The 22,269-nt window shown below is 44.4% G+C and overlaps 1 protein-coding gene across 5 annotated transcripts in view; it reads left to right on the top strand.

The window, feature by feature from the left end:
• Positions 1-22,269, top strand: part of OXGR1 (oxoglutarate receptor 1) — a 177,253-nt gene that overhangs the window by 69,210 nt on the left and 85,774 nt on the right. Inside the window, exon 3 of one of the 5 annotated variants that reach the window (XR_014819766.1) lies at positions 14,135-15,628. The exons of the other annotated variants lie outside the window; for them this stretch is intronic. The gene's annotated coding sequence lies outside the window, so the exon portion shown is untranslated. Of the gene's footprint in view, positions 1-14,134; positions 15,629-22,269 lie in introns of those variants that run through there. 5 annotated transcript variants of the gene reach the window in all.

Here is a 22,269-nt window from a genome sequence, read left to right as displayed (position 1 = left end):
AAAAAAGAGACAAATTTTAGCTTGCTGGGAAAATCTCAAATTTTGCTCATTTGTAACATCATTTTCTTTTTTTTCCTCTAAAAATAGCAGAAAAAATAAAATTGTGTGGTTCTGCGAGTTAAAACAAAGTTACCATGGAGAAATATATAGAATTGCTAATCTTCTGCATTTAGTTGGGTAATTGATTGCCTTTATTATATATATATTTGCTTTTATTATATTTTTAAATTCAAGAAGAGTGACATTAACTCGGGTTAGACTTTACAACTTTATAACTTTATAAAACTTTATATGCTTTTATATAAAGTTATACATATACAATTTATAACTTTAATACCATAAGACGTTGGGTGGTAGACCTCAAAAGTGACCCGTTTTGTAGATTTGTAGCCAGAATCTCATATCTCCCATTAGGCTTTGCTTTCTCTGGTTTCAGAGAATTAGCTACTTGCAACCTAAGCAGAAAAAGGATGTCAACTTGCATTCTTAGTGCTCTTAATTAGTGTTTTTTACAAATCAATAAAGAAAAACAAATAAATAGAAAACCTGTGCAAGGGATGTGTAGCCGTGGTGCACAGAACAGGAAAGTCCATGGTCAATAAGCACATCTCCTTCTAAGGGAAGAAGGAAGGATTAAACAGTAGTGAGATGCTGTCTTGCACCTGCCTAACAGATGGGCAAAAAGCAGAAGTCTGACCGACAGCGACTGTGTGAGGCCATGGAGCAACGGGGACCCCACCCACTGCTAGTCAGGTTAGAAATCAGCATTTGTATTTTGAAGAGCTTGACATCCTCTAGGAAAGCTGAATATTTTTTTTCTTTTCTATCACGAGATGTTTCGAGTATATAAAAAACCAGGGAAAATATAATTACATCTATGTATTCACCACCCAGCATGAAGCATACCTGCTGAAAAAGGCCCTGTTTGCTTCCCCCTTCTCCTTCTCTTTCTTCGTGTCCCAGATGAAACCACTGTCTTAAATTTGGTGTTTTTCATTCTATGACTTATCTCACTACTTACGTACGGATCCATACACCAAATCTTTGAACTTTATGTAAATGGTATTATATATTCCTTTCTAGAACTTGGTAATTTTTGTTTTGTTTGGGCTCACCGTTATCTTTGTAGGATTTAATTTGCATATTCATGATACATAGCTATAGTTTGCTCATTTTAACTTCCTATAGTGTTCCTTTGATAAATACCCAGTAATTTACTTTTCAGTTCCCTACAGATAATCAGTTAGTTTTATGTGCCCAGTTTTTAAATCTATTATAAACAATATTCTAATAAGCATTCCTGTATAAATATTTCCTATGAAAATGTGGGTGCGTTTTTCTGGGTCATGTCTTGGACTCTAGTGTGGAGTAGTCTAGCCCAAACCTTCTCAACCTTTAAAATGCACTTGAATATTTTTAAAGTGCAGATTCTGCTGCAGTAGATCTGGGATAGGGACAGAAATTCTGCATTTCTATCAAGTCTCCAGGTGATGCCAATGCAGCTGGTCTGGGGACCACCTCGGGGGTTTAAGGGATTGTTTTCCAGGCTGTCTCTTAGTCCATCCCAGTGCCCAGCTATCCGTGAGCTCCTAGTCTCCTCTTATACATAAATGGACTTGGCCTCCTTGACTCGTTAATGCTGAATGGACCACTTATCCCAATATGTTCTCTCCAATCTATTGACTCTATTTAAGAGATACAGTAGAGTTTCTTTCCAGTGTTAAAGTTGCCAGAAGACACACCTTGATTTTCACATACAGGTGCATTATACGGAAGCCTCGGCCAGGCCCTGGCACTGGGCCATCACTGAGCACATACAGTGATGGAGTAAGAGGTTGTGATGACAACTGTCAAGTGAATGAAACGCTTTGTCTCTTGTCTTATATTTTATTCTCTTCACTGGTTAGTGAAATTGTGTTGTTGTTGTGCGTTTTATTTTAGTGAAAAAATAGTTTGTGCACTTGGCAAAAAACAAACAACTGTGAACAGTAATGAAAAGTCCATCCCCACCTGATTGCATGATTACGTTATATAAGATTGTAGCACTCGTCTTGCTTGAGTTTCCTGCTTCCTTGCTGGCTTTGAGGAAGCAAACAGCCATGCTAGGGAACCCCATGTGGCAAAAAGCTGCAGGCAGCCTCTAGGAGCTGAGAGTGGACCCTCCGGCCCCAGCAGTCAGTGAGAAAGTAAAGCCCTTGATCTTAACCACAAGGCAGTGACTTCTGCCAACAACCATGTGAGTCTGAAAACAGATCCTTCCCCAGTCACACGTTCAGATGAGAACACAGGCCTTCCTGTGCACCACTTAGGTGGTGGCTTTGGAGAGAGCCTAGCAAAGCCAAGCCCTGATTCCTGACCCACAAAAAACCCTGTAAGATGATAAATGTACATTATTCTGATTGCTAAGTGTGTAATAACATTGTTACACAGGAATAGAAAATTAACAGAATACCCTTCCCCAAATAGTGTATATATATATGCAGAAGACAGGCTTTTTTCCCCCCTCCAGTCTTGGAAGTTACTCTCTTAGTTTTTAAGTCTGTCTTATGTTTTAGAGATTGAGGTTCCAATTTTTATTTAACTAGTCCCCATTTAATGGACCTTTAGGTTATTTTCTTGGACCTTCAAAAGGGCCCATTCTCTCACCAGGAAAAGTATGAGAATGGCTTCAAATACCTAGGGACCATAAACCAATTTTTAACCAACTTCTGCTTTCTGTTTACCGGCCCGTTTTGTCTGTCCGTCATTTCTTGCAGCTGAGGTTTTAATTAGGGTTTCTCACCTTTCGGTTTGCTCAGGATTGATGTTTTTTCCAGAATGTTTGACTTTTCCATGTTAAAACTGGGAAAGTCCTGGGGGGAAAAATAGGATTGTTGATCACCCTGGTTGTAACTCCTTTAAAAGTTCAAATAAAAGGAAAAAGAACCCGTCCCAACAATTGCAGGTGACTTCCTCACTTCATCCTGCTGGTTTCTGCTTGGAACATGGGTCAGCCCATCTCAGCCTCAGATTCCCTCTGAGGCTTCTGCTTAAAGTGAGCATGTGGGAATGAAAGGAGGCCTTTGGGTTTTCAGAACAATAATCTACCTCCTATTATCAGAGCCATAAACCACTCAACCTAAAAGAATGGTATCCACATGGGGCTTGGATTAGCCTCTCATAAAACAGCAGGGTTCTTCTATTATCACCTGAATAAAGCTGCCATCAAACTGGAACAAATAGACCAGGCAGAGAGAGGCTCTGAGAAAGGAGAAGCTGCAAGTGTTCAAGATTTCAGAAATGCACTGCAGAGGTCTTGGGCAAATGACTTCGAGTCTTGGGATCTCAGTTTTCTCATCTGTAGGGCCTCGTGTTTGATGCCTAGAGGTCCCAGCCCTCTCTCTCTCTCTCTCTCTCTCTCCTGGAGGGGACAGTTAGGTCATGGCTATGGACAGAGGCAGATGAGCATTCCAGGAGGAGCCCACCACAACCACGGAGTAACTGGATGCTGCCCCATATATTAAGTGCCCTGGGAAAGAGGCACCGAGGGGAGGCCAGGCAGAGCGCACGGCCCTGCTCTCTGCTCTCAGAAAGGGAAAGAGCAGGGCTCCTCAAACACCTGTATCTACAGATCCAGAGACAGAGGCATTGCCGATCTGTTCAGGAGCACTGCGTGTTTCTAGAAGGGGCAACAATTAGGAGATGCTCTTTCATGACTCCCGGAAACATGTCCTCTTCTAAGTTGACTATTTCATACTTTGTTGTAGGCACTTAAAGCTATTTTTCTCCTTAGGAGGGGAAAAAACACCCACTTTCCTATACTGGAAGGCTGTAAGTTAAAGCACCTTTTAGCCTTCTCTTTCTTGGTCTTGAAAAACCCAATTCATACACCATTTCCTCAGGAACAGCAAAGGTATTTGTGTGGCAGTCTTGGGCCCTCCAACCACAGCTGTCCTGATGCAGTCATGGCGCTCAGAGGCTCTGAAACAAAGCTGTTACCTGCGCTGGCGCACTTAATAGTCAGGCTAAGTGGAAGGCAAAGGTGCCCCCAGGCAGGAGGCCCTCTCCCTTCACTCAAGATCCTTCCAAATAGAGACAGAGATGCCTAAGTGTTTGCTGTTTTTCTTTGTGAGGGTCTTGTCTGCTGAAGGGCATTTAAAAACCAGCAAACATCTGTTGGGAAAGGAAGACAAAATTAGCCATGGAGAGTAATGCAAGGTTCCTGATGATTTTTAGAGTCAACAGGAATCTGGAGTCTTGCATGACTCACACAAGGTGTTGTCAAAAAGAGAGCTGGGGTTCAACCACTGTTCCCCGGGGCCAGGGAGAGAAGCCAGGAAACCTGGGAAAAGCAGCAGACAAACTTTCCCTTGGGGGTTCAGACAGCAAGAAAAAACAAAGAGAAGTGGAGGCCATTCTGATTCCGTCTCTAGGTCTTGACCTCTAACCTCACTTATCCCCACTCTCACACTCTGCTCCTGAGTCCTTTAGGGGATAGGCTTCCTGATCCTGCAAACCTATCGTTTATAAAGCCATTTCAGCAAGAAGCTGGGACTGCATCCCTGAAAATGCCATTTGAGGTCTTTGCGAGAATCATTTCCGTCTCCTTGGTTACTTCAACCCATCCAGAGGAGACGTGCAGCTTTCACAAGTACAGGCAGAGAGGGGGCAGGTGAGAACGTCAAGCTTCAGGCGACGCAGTAGAAAACACAAATGCATGTATGTAGAGTTGGTTACGCACTCAATAGCAATGCGTGTTTTCCTTTCTGAAGTTTTCACTGTCCTAAGTCATTCAAACATATACCAGACATTTCTCCAGCCCTCGCCATCTTCCCCCATCGTATTCCCCCTTTTTTTGCCAACACCTTTAATCCCCTTGCTCCTCCTGCCAGCCTGGTCAATACCAATCCTGGAGAAACCAAATATCCACTTATTTCATTCCTGTGGCTGAGTAGCCAGACATTGGCTTGGCAAAGCACACAATTTCAGGTGTTTGTCTCACTTTAATGCATGTCCATACATTTCCTTTGGGCATAGACTGCTGCTTGCTCATCTCATTAGAGATCCCTAGAAGCTTCTTTCCCAGTCCCCAGAGTGACTTTTCAATACATTGCCCTTTCTACTCAAACATCATGCTTCCCCTAGATGCCCCCCTCACTCCCAACAGATGACCTTGCCCTAAAGTTCGAAGAGATGTTAGATACAATGAGATAGGCATTCCATCCCCTTCACTGAACTAAATTCACCAACCTACAGGCCATGAACCTAAACTCTTCACCTGCCCTGCAGGTGAATAAACCATCCCTGCTTCTATCAATCACACACCATCCCTGCTTCTATCAATCACACACCATCCCTGCTTCTATCAATCACACACCATCCCTGCTTCTATCAATCACACACCACCCATGCTCTCCCTTCTCAAAAAGAGTTACTTCATATCAGTGTTCCCTCTCTCTTTGGCATCATTAGTTTTTTGCATTGTACCAGATCATTCCAACACGAAACAAAAGGGGCTCCACTCTTGAATACAATACAGAACAGAACCGCAAAGACCTCTCTTGACAACTTCCCTGTAGCTACCACTCCCTTTCTCCTCCTTGCCTTCCCCAAACAAACCTCTTTGGAGAGTTGTCCCAAGTTCCTGGGTTCATTGCACAGTGGCACCCTGCTCATCACTGCTCATCAGAGTTCCCAGTGGCCCCCACTGTGCCACATTCCTCCCCTATCTTTGCCTCACCTGATGTCTAGGTAGTATTTAGTATAGATGGACATGCTTTCCTCTTTCAATCACTTTTTCTCCCCGGCTTCTGTGGTACTGCTTTCTCCTGATTGTCCTTTTACGTCATTATGGTCAATTGCTCATACCCATTGTGCTCCTAGTCTCTTGTTAACTCTTGCTCTTCTGCCTGGCTCTTAAACGTTGGAATGTTCCCAAGGATATGTACTGGAGCCCCATCTCCTTCCAATCTATACTCTTCCTAGGTAGTGCCACGTGTCTCATTTAAGTGTCATTTATAGGGTGAAAAGTCTCAGATTTGTGAATATTCAGCTCTTTTAAATGCCAGACTCGTATCTAGCTGATTACTAGATACCTTTGCCTAGCAACCTGCCTCCTAGTCTTTCCCACATCACTAAGTGGCACTTGGAATTGAAAGTCAAAAATAGGATGGAGTCTTTTTTGTTTTTTCATTTTTCCTTCTCTCTCATATCTGAGCCATTAGAAGGTTCTAAGGACTCTTCCTGCAGAAGACATGCTGAATCCATCTGCTTCTCTGAATGCTAGCCACTGTCATTACTTCTATGGATTATTCTGTTAGTCCCTCTGTGGTCTTCCTGCTTCCATGTAAATATGATCTTTATTTTATTCACAAGGACACTAAAGCTCAAAGGAGTGAAATGACTTTATATATCCATTCAAAATTATTTCAGAGTACCTGTTTTGACTGCCAAATGCTTTCTTAAGTTGTATGGTAAATAAATGGCAGTTCTAGTTCAATCTGACACTAAAGCTTTCTTCTAAGTCTCATAAACTTCAAACTGCTATCAAGAATGTTCCATCTGGAGTTCCCGTCCTGGTGTAGTGGTTAATGAATCCGACTAGGAACCATGAGGTTGCAGGTTCGATCCCTGGTCTTGCTCAGTGGGTTAAGGATCCGGCATTGCCGTGAGCTGTGGTGTAGGTTGCAGATGTGGCTCAGATTCCACTTTGCTGTGGCTCTGGCTTAGGTTGGTGGCTACAGCTCTGATTCAACCCCTAGCATGGAAACCTCCATATGCCACAGGAAGTGGCCCTCAAAAGGCAAAAAAAAAAAAAAAAAAAAAAAAGAATGTTCCGTCTTCTCTGACCACAATGACATGAAACTAGAAATCAACCACAGGAAATGAGAAAAAAATGACTACGTGGAGACTAAACAACATGCTACTAAAAAACCAATGGGTCAGTGAGGAAATCAAGAAGGAAATTTAAAAATACCTCGAAACAAATGATAATGAAGACACATCCACTCAAAAATCCATGGGATGCTGCAAGAGCAGTGCTCAGAGGGAAATTCATAGCAATACAGGCCTTCCTCAAAAAAGAAAAATCTCATATTGACAACTTAACCCACCACCTAAATGAGTTAGAAAAAGAAAAAACAAAACCTAACGTCAGCAGAAGGAAGGAAATCATAAAGATCCAAGAGGAAATCAATAAAATAGAGATTCAAAAAACAATGGAGAAAATTAATAAAACCAAGAGCTGGTTCTTTGAAAAGGTAAACAAAATTGATAAACCTCTGACTAGACTCACCAGGAAGAGGAGAGAAAAAACCCAAATAAACAAAATCAGAAGTGAAAAAGAAGAAGTCACAATGGATACTACAGAAATACAAAAAACCATGAGAGAATACTATGAACAACTATATGCCAACACATTTGACAACCTGGAAGAAATGGACAACTTTTTAGAGACTTACTGCCTGCCAAAACTGAATCAAGAAGAAATAGATCAACTGAACAGACTGATCACTAGATATGAGATTGAATATATCATAAAAACACTCCCTACAAATAAAAGTCCAGGACCAGAGGGCTTCACAGGTGAATTCTACCAAACATACAAGGAGGAACATATACCCATCCTCCTTAAACTTTTCCAAAAGGTTGAAGAAGAAGGAATACTCCCAAAGACATTCTATGACGCCACCATCACCCTAATTCCAAAACCAGACAAAGATACCACCAAAAAAGAAAACTATAGGCCAACATCTTTGATGAATATAGACACAAAAATTCTCAACAAAATTTTAGCCAACCAAATCCAGCAACACATAAAAAAGACCATACATCACGACCAGGTGGGATTCATCCCAGGTGCATAACGATGGTTCAACATACACGAATCAATCAATGTCATATACCACATTAACAAGAGAAAAGTAAAAAACCATATCATCATCTCAATAGATGCAGAGAAAGCATTTGACAAAGTCCAACATCCATTCATGATCAAAACTCTCGCCAAAGTGGGTATAGAGGGAACATTCCTGAACATAATCAAAGCCATTTATGACAAACCCACAGCAAATATAATACTCAATGGAGAAAAGGTGAAATCCTTCCCACTAAAATCTGGAACAAGACAGGGATGTCCACCCTCACCAATGTTACTCAACATAGTACTGGAAGTCCTGGCCACAGCAATCAGACAAACAAAAGAAATAGAAGGCATCCAAACAGGAAGAGAAGAGGTAAAAATGTCACTGTATGCAGATGTCATGATACTATATGTAGAAAACCCTAAGGACTCAACCCAAAAACTACTTGAACTGATCAACAGATTCAGCAAAGTAGCAGGATATAAGATCAACATTCAGAAATCAGTTGCATTTCTGTATACTAACAATGAAATATTAGAAAAGAAATACAAAAATACAATACCTTTTAAAATTGCACCCCAAAAAATCAAATACCTGGGAACACACCTGACCAAGGAGGTAAAGGACTTATATGCCGAGAACTCTAAAACATTAATCAAGTAAATTAAAGAAGAGGTAAAGAAATGGAAAGATATTCCACACTCCTGGGTTGGAAAAATTAATACTGTAAAAATGGCCATACTACCCAAAGCAATCTGCAGATTCAATGCTATCCCTATCAATTTACCCATGATATTTTTCATAGAACTAGAAAAAACAATCCAAAAACTTACATGGAACCACAAAAGACCCAGAATTGCCAAAGCAATTCTGAGGAACAAAAACCAAGAAGGAGGCCTAACTCTCCCAGACTTCAGGCAATATTACAAAGCCACAGTCATCAAGACAGTGTGGTACTGGTACCAAAACAGACATACAGACCCATGGAACAGAAATAAACCCAGACACCTATAGTCAATTAATCTTTGACAAAGGAGGCAAGAACATAAAATGGGGAAAAGACAATCTTTTCAGCAAGAATTGCTGGGAAACCTGGACAGCGGCATGCAAATCAGTGAAACTGGAACACACCCTCACACCATGCACAAAAATAAGCTCAAAATGGCTTGAAGACTTAAATATAAGACAAGACTCCATCAAACTCCTAGAAGAGAACATAGGCAAAACATTCTCTGACATCAACCTATGCATATTTTCTCAGGTCAGTCTCCCAAAGCAACAGAAATAAGAGCAAAAATAAACCAGTGGGGCCTAATCAAACTGAAAAGCTTTTGCACAGCAAAGAAAACAAAAAAGAAAACGAAAAGACAACTTACAAAATAGGAGAAAATAGTTTCAAATGATGCAACAGACAAGGGCTTAATCTCTAGAATATATAAGCAACTTATACAACTCAACAGCAAAAAAGCCAACAACCCAATGGAAAAATGGGCAAAAGACCTGAATAGACATTTTTCCAAGGAAGATGTACAGATGGCCAACAAGCACATGAAAAAATGCTCAACATCCCTGATTATTAGAGAAATGCAAATGAAAACTACCATGAGATACCACCTCACACCAGTCAGAATGGCCATCATTCATAAATCCACAAATAACAAGTGCTGGAGGGGGTGTGGAGAAAAGGGAACCCTCCTGCACTGTTGGTGAGAATGTAAGCTGGTACAACCACTATGGAAACTAGTATGGAGGTACTTTAGAAATCTGTACATAGAACTACCATATGACCTAGAAATCCCACTCTTGGGCATATATCCAGACAAAACTTTCCTTAAAAAAGACACATGCACACGCGTGTTCATTGCAACTCTATTCATAGTAGCCAAGACATGGAAACAACCCAAATGTCCATCGACAGATGACTGGCTTAGGAAGATGTGGCATATATACACAATGGAATACTACTCAAAAAGAATGAAACAATGCCATTTGCAGCAACATGGATGGAACTAGAGACTCTCATCCTGAGTGAAGTAAGTCAGAAAGAGAAATACCATGTGATATCACTTATATCTGGAATCTAATATAAGGCACAAATGAGCTTTTACACAGAAAAGAAAATCATGGACTTGGAGAATAGACTTGTGGTTGCCAAAGGGAAGGTGGAGGGAGTGGGGTGGTTTGGGAGCTTGGGGTTAACAGATGCAAGCTATTGCCCATGGGATGAGTTAGCAGTGAGATCCTCCTCTGTAGCCCTGGGAACTATGTCTAGTCACTTATGATGGAGCATGACAATGGGAGAAAATAGAACATGTACATGTATGTGTAACTGGGTCACCATGCGGTACAGTAGAAAAAAAATTTATTGGGGAAATAACTATTAAAAAAAAGAATAATAACAAAAATTAAAGTATACATTTAGAAAAGACAAAACAACAACAACCACAACAACAACAATAAAAACAGAATGTTCCAGGGGTTTGCATCATGGCCCAGTGGTTAATGAACCTGACTAGTATCGGTGAGGATGTGCTTTCGATCCCTGGCCTCGCTCAGTGGGTTATGGATCCAGCATTGCCGAGGGAGCCATGGTGTAGTTCACAGACACGGCTTGGATCTGGCATTGCTGTTGCTCTGGCGTAGGTTGGCAGCAACAGTTCCGATTCAACCCCTAGCCTGGGAACCTCTATCTTCCACGGCTGCGGCTCTAAAGTGACCCAAAAAAAGACTCCAAAAATTTTAAGAAAAAGAACATTCCCTCCAGTTCAAGAGAGAAATACATAGAAATAATCCCCAGACACTGTATGTAAATATACTGGTATGCAAATATATCATGTGTTTCCTAAAAGTGAGAATAGATCTACTCGGCCTGACGAGAATGTTTCTCAAGGGAACCAAACGGATCTGGGGAAATTTTGCCTAAAGAGCTTGACCTCTTTTCTTTACCAGTGTGGCTTCCTCTCCCTGGAATGCCTTGAAGGTCACATGCCTGGCTAATGACTACACAGCTCTGCAAAAGCACCACCTTCTCTGGGCAGTTTCCTCACCCTCCCCATGTCAACCAGGACTCCCTTCCTCTGTGCCCCTTAGTTGTGTGAGTTCCCTTGTACCATGATACTTAATGACATTGTATTGTGATGATGACAGATTTATACCTACCAGTGACTTGGTTAAGTGCTTTTGAGAATATGAGGTACAAATGATAAATCTAGATATAGATACTTTAAAAATCCCTCAGGCAGTCACTATACCAGTGTGGAAAATAATCCCTTTCTTTTGGTTTTTCCAATGAATCACTGAAGACTCATTTGCCTTCTTATCAAAAATGGTGGTGGTGTGATGGCAGTGACATTCCTGAGTGCAAAACATAAATCTGAAACAAAATTTCCCTCCCTCTAGGAAATGGAGACTTTGTAATTATATTTAAAGACAGCGCTTCCCAACCCTCAAAGGAAGTGGGAACTAGGTGTTTTGTTCCTGTATATTTATATATAGTTTCTTTTGTGGGTTTTGTTTGTTTTTACTTTTTAGGGCCATATCTGTGGCATATGGAATTTCCTGGGCTAGGGGTCAAGTCTGAACTACAGCTGGCAGCCTACGCCACAGCATGCCACAGCCACAGCAACACCAGATCTGAGCTGCATCTGGGACCTACACCACAGCTCATGGCAATGCCAGATCGTTAACACATTGAGCAAGGCCAGGGATCGAACCCCTAACCTCATGGATACTAATCAGATTGTTTCTGCTGAGCCACAAGGGGAACTCCTATATTTTTAATTCAGAATGACTCTAGGTTTGGTTTTAGTGGATGTTGAGGCTCTTAGTTCAAGGCTCTTCATCTGGAACATATCTGTGTTCAAACAAAGTTGGTTTATGGGTGCTTGAGATAGCAAATGAGGCCACACACCATGGGCAACCGCGGGCCATCTCGGGAAGAGAGTGTCAGGAGAGTTTCATTACAGGATTTGGGATTCTGTGAAGTGACTTGGGAGCTTCAAGGAAACAAGGATCCACTCTGGATAGGGCCCTGTCGGAAAACAGGGGTAACTGAGTGGCTGGGCATCTTAATAAAATTTATCTGGAAGCATAAAAATGGGGTGAGAGCAAAGCTTTTACTGGTAAAGAAGCAGCAGCTACCCAGTCTGCCAGAAGAAGGGGGTTGTGATTTTGTGATTTATAAGACATATATAACAAATCTTAGACACACACATATATATACATGTGGTGTGTTTAGTGGGTTTGCTGGAGTATAGTTGTCTGGGTCTCCCAGTAAGTCTGGTGAGAATAGTACTAGGGTTAATAGGGCTAGGATCATCAATAGAGCTCCTAGAATATCTTTGATGGTATAGTATGGATGGAATGGGATTTTGTCTATGTCTGATGAAATTCCAGTAGGATTATTGGATCCGGTTTCGTGTAGGAATAAAAGATGTACGGCTGCAAGGGCAGCGATAATGAAGGGCAGAATGAAATGGAAGGCGAAGAATCGTGTAAGGGTTGCTTTATCGACGGAGAAACCTCCTCAGATCCACTCTACAAGATTTGTTCCGATACAGGGAATAGCTGATAGTAGGTTTGTGATGACAGTGGCTCCTCAAAATGATGTTTGTCCTCAAGGTAGGACGTAGCCCATGAAAGCTGTTGCTGTAACTGTGAGTAGTAGGATTATTCTGATGTTTCATGTTTCTAGAAATATGTAGGATCCGTAGTATAGGCCTTGGCCTACATGGATGAACAGGCAAGTAAAGAATATTGATGCTCCGTTTGCATGTAGGTAGCGGATAATTCATCCATAATTTACATCTCAACAGATATGTGTTACTGATGAGAAGGCTGTTGTTGTATCTGATGTGTAGTGTATTGCTAGGAATAGGCCTGTTAGGATTTGTAAAATTAGGCAGATACCTAGGAGGGAGCCGAAGTTTCATCATGATGAGATATTTGAAGGGGTAATACACAGGTAATACATATGTGTGTGTGATTTGATCATTCAGATGACCGGAATATGTATTTCTTATATATCTGACCCCTACAGGATGGAGAGGAGGGGCGCCTCCCACACCTGGATTTAGCGATCAGACCAACCCAGTTAGCGCTCCTGGGGCCGGTCGTGATGGGTGGACAGGTTGGTTACACGGTGGTTGTGGAGCATGTGGAAACAGAGTCTGGAGTGGTCCTTACAGGGCCCCGGGCCCTGCCTGGGGCTGCCTCTGAGGCAGGGGTCTTGGGCTAAATGCAGATAAACACACTCTTAAGCCTAGTGTGCTGGAAATGTCACTTTTTCATGCCTCTTTCTTTCAAAGGTGTACTTTCACACGCAATAGATGGCAAGAAAGCCTGCACAACTACTACGCTTTTCCTATTTTAAGAAGGGCCAGCTTCCAATTACAGGGAGGGGCCGTGCGCCGCGAGCCTTACTGCTGTAAATCAGAAGGATGGGCTTTGCACACAGCGACTCCTTGCCTATGAGCTTTTAATGTCTTCTTCCGTCACTAAGGAATATGTTATTTACTCTCTGCCAGAGCTTGGGCTTCTGCCCTTCCACTGACCATAAAAGAAATAGCCAGTGTTTGCGCACGATGACAAATCAGACAAGGCAAATATTATACCTGCGGAGTACAAATCCACCTGAACGCCTTTTGATCCCTTATCACAAGGTTATTTGGATGTGTCAGAGTAAGAGGATTTGCTTCTCTTTCCTTATCAGTGCAGATCTTGCAAGCCAGCAGAGCAAATAGGCAAATACCGAGTTTGATTTGAGGGCCAGAGAGAACGGCCTCTGTCCCATTCCCCACCCTCCACAAAGTCTGTCTCCCCATTGGCCTATTGCCTGACTTCAGATGCTACCCTTTGGGGTTATTTGCATTTCAAGTTACGGCCAGAGTTTAAGTGGAAGGAATACATTCTTTTTTTGGGGGGGGGGGGCTGCCTTCGCACCGCATATGGAAGTTCTCAGGCTAGTTCACAGCCACAGCAACTCTGAATCCAAGCTGCTTCTGCAACCCGTGCTGCAGCTCAAGGCAGCACCAGATTCTTAACCCCCCTCAGCAAGGCCAGGGAATCAAACCCATGTCCTCATGGATACTAGTCAGGTTCCTTACTGCTGAGCCATGACAGGAAATCCAGGAATGCGTTCTTGGTTGTGTAATTCGACGTCACTTAGCCTGTGGCAGAGATACTTGCTTCATCCGGGCTGGTTGAAGCCCAAGGTTATCCAGCTGTTATGTGCTTTGCATGTGATAGTAGGTTGGGATCCACCTGGATCTAACAATATCGACTATTCCTTTTAGACCATGTGTCCCACTGCGGCCACTACATCCTGCTCTGGCTCAGTTGCCTGCTTCTGATTCTATATCATGAGCAAAGAGCTGCCAACATGGATCATAATGAAAGGAACTTAATTAGCAGCTTGATAAAAAATCAGAAATTGCAACTCCCCACGTCTTAAGAACCTATGCTTAGTTCCCAGGAGCATGATCCCAAATGGGTAGACTCTGCAAGGGGTTGGAGATGGTTTTCTGGGGCTGTGTTCTAGTGGAGGACCATGCTCTGACCTTGGGAGAAGAAACCTAGACCAAGGTCAGTTAGTAATCACAGCTCAACCGTCATGGAAAGCAGAGCGTGGACCAAGATACAACTGGGGACGAGCGCGTCGAGACAGCCGGGTCAAGAGAGCCTCCCTTGTTGTCAAGTCTGAACTATGACATGCCGTACTTCAGGTTTGGCAGTGAGAACTTGGGAGTAAGCTGGTAAAGGACAGCCCTAAGTCCTGGTGCAGTTGGTTGCTTCACCCAAGAGTACACAGTCTGCAAGGGATCCGCTGGCATTATTTGGAAACATGATTTGGAAGCAGCTACTACATGTATTTCTAGTGGCCACATCTCAGTCAAGCGACCCTGTGTTCATTTGTACCCTGAGTGTCAAAAATGAGTGTTTATGCATGAAACACATTGATCTGTTGACTAGCGTGAGGACGGGCAGAAGTGGGATCTCACTGGGAAATTCAAAGTTACTAAGATACATAGAGGAGCTGAAATACTGTAGAGACACCCCCCCCACCCCGCCTTCTTCTCTTGCCTCTCGTGTGGCCAGGGTGTGAAACCTAGCAAGATATCTGCCTGCTTGCATAGGCAAAGCACCTGAGAGCCCCACGTGTCCCTTGGCCTCGCCATTAGTTAGGAGAGTTTCTGCACGTTGGACTCTGGGGCCCAGAAAACTGCCTCCACAAGGCTGTTGAGTTTGGCTCAAGAGAACCTTGCCTGTGCAGTAAGCCCAGAAAGCTGGAAAAGACTGCAGCCAGGACTTCATTGAGCTTACTGAATATCTGGTGCAAATCGGCCTTGCCTGCTTGCTTCGTATCGACGTAATGAATGTCTTGCGCGTGGACGAGCATTTCTGACGCGCTCTCCCAGAGTCTCGCTAGTGAGCTTGCGGATGAGGAATTATTCCTCCTCTCCCTCGGTTACAGATGCAGCGGTAGAAGCCTTGGAAGGGCCCCATTCTCTCTGAGTGGGGGGACTCTTTCTGTATTGCGAGTCTGTCCACAGGGGAATCTGATTTCAGCAAGTAAATTGTGTAGGTGGTGTCTTGACAGCACTTTCTCATCTATTCCTTAACTTTACCCCAGAGATACAAACTTATTAATTCCATCAATACCAAATATTTCCATCAGGATAATAATCTCCAGCTCCCATAACTGTGTAATGATACTTCCAAGAATTTATTCTAAGGACATAATTCTAGGCAAGAAATAAAACATCACCTGTTCTTGGCAGGAAATTATGTATAATTGCAGGACCATGGGGCTCAACCTCAGTGTCACGTAAGGGAATGTTTTGTAAACTGTGCTACCTCCCTGATGGATCATTGACAATAATAATTATTAAAACCATGTAACAATAAGAAAAGGGATTCACAGTTGCATTTTAGTGAGGAAATAAGAACACCAAATATCACCTATACTGTGATTGAAAATTCTATTCTAACTTTTTCATTAAAAAATTTGTTTTTGTTTTTAGCCTTATCCGTGGTTTGCAGAAGTTCCCAGGCCAGGGACTGAACATGTGCCACAGCAGCAGCCTGAGCCATGACAGCGACAATGCCAGATCCTTAACCCACTGAGCCACATGGCAACTCATGCAAATTTTATGTTACTCTTTTATTTTTATTTTTTGTCTTTTTAGGGCTGCACCCAAGGCATATGGAGGTTCCCAGGCTGAGGGTTGAATCGGAACTGTAGCTGCCAGCCTACAATACAGCCACAGCAACACCAGATCCAAGCCACATCTTCTACCTACACCACAGTTCACAGCAATGCTGGGTCCTTAACCCACCGAGCGAGGCCAGGGATCGAACCTGCATCCTCATGGATCCATGTCAGATTCATTTCCACTGAGCCATGACAGGAACTCCTTGTGCCAAGTTTAAAATGTATTAATATGGATTAAGGTGAGAAAAAAAGAGCCCAAACAAAAATATGTATCAGCTCTTGTGGATGGTTGTCTTGGTTGACCTTTCCTTGTTTTTCATTTGTTCTGTGTGGTTGTCGTATAGTCTAATTCTGGAATGGCTGCTCTACAGAGAAGCAGTTGGGAATTTGGGTTTCTGACAGTGCTTCGCAGGAGGGCTTCACGCTACACTAGTTAGGTCTGGGATGTTCAGGCATTCCCTGAAAACAACACAAAGCAAACAAACAAGGTTTTTGACCAAATGCATGTTAAATCTATTTGCTCTCAAAACTGACCCCATAGGGCTCTTTAGAGCCTTCAAGATGCTCATTTTCCCCAGAAGTGAAATAAATTTGCAGCTTTTTCAATACCCCTCAGGCCGCCGATGTTACCCCCCCGCCACCTTCCCCAGGTCCACACAGCGGTGTTGGGCAGGACCCAGTCCTGTCGAGCAAGCGGTGGGCGGTGATCCCTGGTTCTGTCACTTCGCTGCGCCAGAACTAAGCAAATGCTTCTGCAGCCTCCGTAGAGGACTGCGGTAGCCGAGTAATTTCTTTTCATCTTCCAAGGTCTCTCTCGAGTGTCGCGTCCTCCGTGAAAACCTTCCCCACCCCTGCAGGCAGAACAAGTCCCGCTTCCTCTTTGTTTCCATCCCACGTTGCCTTTTGTTAGAGCACAGTTCCTCTAGGACAGTTCTTTGTGTCAGCTCTTCAGCTAGAAGAGTGATTTTCTGTCCTCATTGTGCTTCGCAATCAGTTGGGAACCACAGCACAATACAGACGCTTGGGCACCATCCCCAGAATTTCAGTTTCACTGGGTCTGGGGCGGGACCTGGGCAAGGTCTGGGTACCAGAGAGAAGCATCAGCTCCTCCAGGCGAGAGGAGCTTGTCCTTATTTTTGTATTACCAGTGTCTGCCACTAGTGGGCGGGCACAGCCTTTTGCTCAGTTAATGTGCCGTGAAGAGGAAAAAAGAAATGCCTGCTTAATCAAGCATCGCCTGATTCCTCCCAGTCAGCAAGAACCCGTTTTGGTTATGGGAAGATGGCAACCAGGACATCCATGAGATGAGACGAAAAAGAAAGCAAAAGTTCGGCCTGTGGGACACAGGGAAGCCTCCGCTGCTGACCAAGATGCTCGAGGTTCAATATTCAGTTTTCTGTTCTGCCTCAATGTCATACCTCACCATTGCACTCACATCTTAAGGGCTGGCTACTCCAGCGTGACATTCTGCAGTTCACCTGGCCAGGACCTGGGCTGGGCAGGGCCTGGGCTGGACGGGCCGTCCAGTTACTGCCCAAAAAGAAGATACGAGGACAGGGTGAGTGTGGACCTCACCTCAGGTGCCAAAAACTCAGGAATCAAGCGAAATACCATTTTAATGCAATCATTTTTGAAAATTGAAATAAAAGCCAAAAAAAATCTATGCTCAAAAAACATTTTTTTATCCTTTTAACCATATCAGAACCTGAGGCAGAAGGAAAACTCAGTCATACTGATCCTTTATTTAAAACTTGCATATTAGGGTCATCATGGATTTTTGCCTTCGTTGGGATTGTTTAATAGGGTGCCCTAACTCGTATTTATAAAAACATCATTTATGTTGATCCCTGAAATGTTTGGCGTCCGCTTCAATTTTGTGCCTGGAACAAGTACCTCCCTCCTGCACCTTGGTCTCAACCCCGAGATGGGCACTTGGAAACTTCTCTGAAATTGGGCTTCCATCTGGCAAAGTATGCTGGGTCTCAGGACACAAAATGCCCAGTTAAATGTCAAGGAAGGGAGAGGACCAGCAGATTCCTCTGATGTTACGGGATAAACCAACATTGATGGGCACAGAATTTCTTACAGGAAAGATTATTTTCTGAGAATGAAGTTTCCAGACTGATCTGAGATAGGACCCCACCCCTGGACCAGCCCACTTGATACAGACCACATCCAGCGCCAATCTGGGGATTGTCTTGGGAGTGGCTGAAATTGGAAACGAAGATAGCGGAAACCCGGCCAGAGTACCCTCGAGATCTGTTACTACATTGTCACATTTCTGAGATGAAAAAGTAAGGAGCCCCTATACTGGGAAGCAATGTCTTGGGCACAAAACTTTAAATGCTTCAGTGTGAGGAGATATTTGCCTCTGAACCCGTGAATCTTTTTTAGGGTGAAATATAGCCAAGACTTCTCCACGCAAATTTTGACTGTATGACCAAAAGCAAGAAGAAGAAAAAAAAAAATCCCCTGGTGTACACCCATATCAGAGAGGCCATTGCCAAGCAAAAGATAGCAGGGCTCTTGAATATAGAAGGGGGGGCTAAATATTTCTGAGAATTTTTTTTTTTTTTTTTGTGGAACTGTTCAAAATAATTGACCTGGGGTGGCACAAGAGATCTATAGGAATTCCTGAAGTATTCTTGCCAGGGAAGTTAAGCTGGCAAGACGAGGGACTTGGGGAAGCAGCATTGGCTGCTTTTGGAAAAATCCAAAGCAGCACTGAAAGGCCACAGCAGCCTTAGGAAGTGGGCGTCACTGTGGGTAACATTCAGCGACAGGGAGGCGTGTTCCAGACACGGAGGGAAGGGGAGCGGTGGCAACCTTGACCTCCAGTCAGGGCAGCGTCCACTCTCTGCTAGAGCTGTGAGGCCAGTAAAAGGATCGCTGAACTCGCTGCAGGCCTCCTCCTCTCTCACTTGGGAACCCAGGTCTGCGTGGAGCAGACAAATGTATAGGAACATAGAGCTACCCAAAGCTTGGGGACACAGTGTGACTCCATGCCCGGCTGGGTCGGGCTGCAGGTGTGGAGAGGGCACGCAGAGCTCTCCGTGAGGCACCCAGAGTACCAGGAGAATCGTCCTGTTCTCACTGGGGGGCAGGGAGCGCTTGCTGCGCAGAGGGGACCACCCTGCTCCATGTGGGGAGCGCTCTTGGCTCAGAACCCCACCTCCGAGTGAACGCGCCCCCCCCCCCCCCAGAAAACCTGCTGCCAATGCCCACTCACTGTGAGATGAGGACTCCTTAAAAAAAAGAAGAGAGTAAGAGCTACGACAGAGGAAGGAGATCCTGTGTGGGGAGTGTGAGAAATTCACCTCCTAGCGACGCTTAAACGTGCTGCTCATGGTCAGCCACGGAAGGTGATGCTCGGCCCTTGTATCAGCCGTGTTCCCTTGGGGAGCCGTGTGAACAGTTACTCAGGCCCCTCCAGTAAATATGACTCTTTCTTCCCTCCTTCCCCACACATCTCTTCAGGAGACATACCGAGCGTGAGATGCCTTTGCAGGGGCTGCAGAGATTTGGCTGAGAGAATATGTAGCAGGAAAAAAAAAAAAAAAAAAGCCCAAACAGCTATGGTTGGTATATCACATGGTGGCGGACTTCATCCCTCCTGGAGTGAGATTTTTTTGCTTCTTTGCATCAAGATATCTGACAAGCTGTTCGTGGCCTCGGTAGTCAGGGCAAACCAGAGGGACCCGCTTTACTTTGCCTTCTTCGGGGGAGAGGCTGAGAGTTGCAGCAGGTTGCCGTGATGGATGAGATGCCCTCGATGGAGAAGGAGATGCAAGGAGATGCAAAAGGCAAGGTGCAGACAGAGAGAGTGCCTGGGGGCTGGGGGAGAGCAACCTGCCAGGCAGAAACGCCCTCTAGGATCCAGCCACCGGGATGCTCTATTTACACTTAGCTGCTGTGCAGGGCGTCACTGTCCTCTCCACCCTCCAAACGCGAAAGGGTTGTTATTCTGTATGTGGGCTGATAGTGGAGTAAAGGGGCAGTGAAATGAAGAGTCACAGAATGGGAGCTTCAGGGGAAACAAAACAGGGAGGCAAAAAGGTAGAAAGAAACAAAAGCCCTTAAAGTTCCTTGGCCCGTGGCAGGTGGGGGATGGAGGGGAGGAGAATGAAGTTCCCCCCTCCTGTGTGGGGTGGAGCTCCGGCCACCTTATTTCACTATTACAGGTGAAAGGTGCCCCCCTAAGGCTGGCTGATGTGAGGACTTCCAGGTGCCTGACGTGGAAACGAGAGCTTAAATGCCATCACAGGTCACGTAATGGCATAATAGAGTTCCTTCTCCTAGAATAATAATAACGTATTTGACAAAAGGCTTTTACACGAGTTCAGAGAACATAATTTCTGAATATTTAATGCAAAGTTGCCATAGAATAAAACGATCGTTAAATATGTAAATGCTGCTGACACGTGCTTATTACTCCTATAGCTCATCTCTTACATAATCCGATCTCTGTCCCCCATTTGTCATGGGCTCCACAAATCAAAACGTGGTGCACAGAGAAGCAAGTGGATGAAATGCAGGAAAAAATAGCTCCTTTCGCTGCTAACAGGAGGCTTCTGCACTTGGCCTTGAGGGTCTTGATCAGAGGAGGGAAGGTGGCGATCAGCCCTCTGCAGAGGGTTAATGTGACGCCAGGTGGTTAGGAGCCATTTGGATCAAAGACAAGCCCAAGGAGCCAATCTCAAGGAGAGCCCAGTGGTCTCCATGGGCTCCTTTAATGTAGTACTAAGAAAAGATTAAGGAAAAATTTTGAAATGACCCTTTGTTCGTCACAAGTGAGCCAATTTTCTACTTTCTCGTGAGGGCTGCCCAGGTGATATTTCTTACTTTAAAAAGAAAGTAAAATGAACCTGGCAAGAGCAGCCTCCCTTATTCTGATCCCTCGTTGCTGTGCATTTTTTTTCCCTTTCATGAGAGGAACAGAGAGTTGCTACTCCACGTGCAGCCTGTGGACCCACAGCAGTTGCCTCATCTTGAGTGTGTTCAAAATGCAGCATCTCAGGCCCCGCCCACAGCGACTGCATCCGAATCTGCATTTTCACAGCTGCCCCCGTTGGGTTACGTAACATCTGCGGTGGTTTTATAATGGTCCTTGTGGATGAGCTGGACACCATTGCTTTCTGGAAGGTCCCAAATGAGAGTTGGCCAGTGGGAAATTTGCATGGGATTGACAAGAAGGAAGTGGGGCGGTGCCCCGTGCTCCCCGAGGACCCTCGGAGCTGCAGGGGGACTCAAAACGCACATCGCTGGGTCCAGCCTGTCCTCTCTCCCGCTCTGCATCCAGCTCTCCTGCCTGTCAGCCCCACTCATCAAACACCTCCAAGCCCACATCCTGACACAGAGGCAATAGCCCCCCACAGACGTCACCACGTCCCTTCTCCTCCCCGATGGCTTCCAGGATTTCCTGAAAGCTGCGACTTGACCAAAGCTCCAGGATGTTTCTCTGGTTCTTCAATTCCACTTACTAGACTTACTTCCCAGCTCCTCCCACACCTGCAGTGGGTCCAGTTCCTAGGAATAATCCCTTGCTCAGTGTTATAGTGATTCTCCACCCCTGGCGGACCCCTCCCTGGTAATACATGAAAGTTGAGGAAGCACTGGTCTGAGTTGCCTACATGATTAACAAGAAACATTGCACATTTTCCATTTTCAGCAAACCCACCAGCCCCATCCCTTAGAGGGTTTATCTGAATGACCGAAGAGCTTTTCAAGGGGTGGTATACAGAGCTTCAGGGGTCTCTGGTAATGTGGGGTGAGTGCCCTTTATTTCCATCCTTAAAATTATTTAAGTGGGGAAAGTACAGCCTGGGAAACCTACTGAAGTCCCCGTAGCTTGGTTGGATGGTTCAGCTCAGAAGTGGGAGGTAGAAGCGAGAAGCTCTCGCTTTGGACACCTCCTTATCCCGATTTTTATTAAGTTTTTCTGATGCATTTCTGAGTGATCAGCTCTGAGCACTTTGAGTTCTGTGTGGACTAGGTCTCTTTCATTCGCAAGCCATAGGGACCAACTCAAAACCAGCCCAAGATGGTTAAAAGTACTGTTTTTTCTCACCTAACTGAAAGAAAAGAATGTTTTGCTTTGGGTTGGGAGTCATCAGTCGAGTTTCAGGTGTGTTTTGATCCAGAGACTTAGTGAGGTCATGGGAACTGGCTTTCTCTCCATTTCTCTGCTCTGTATCCTCCTGTTGGCCACATTTTTTG

This window comes from Sus scrofa, chromosome 11 (genome assembly GCF_054392235.1).
Source record: "Sus scrofa isolate SSC_HxYL_T2T_F1_AM1 chromosome 11, Sscrofa_HxYL_maternal_Yorkshire_Landrace_v2.0, whole genome shotgun sequence".
NCBI lineage: Eukaryota > Metazoa > Chordata > Mammalia > Artiodactyla > Suidae > Sus > Sus scrofa.
This window is presented reverse-complemented; position numbering and strand designations above follow the sequence as displayed.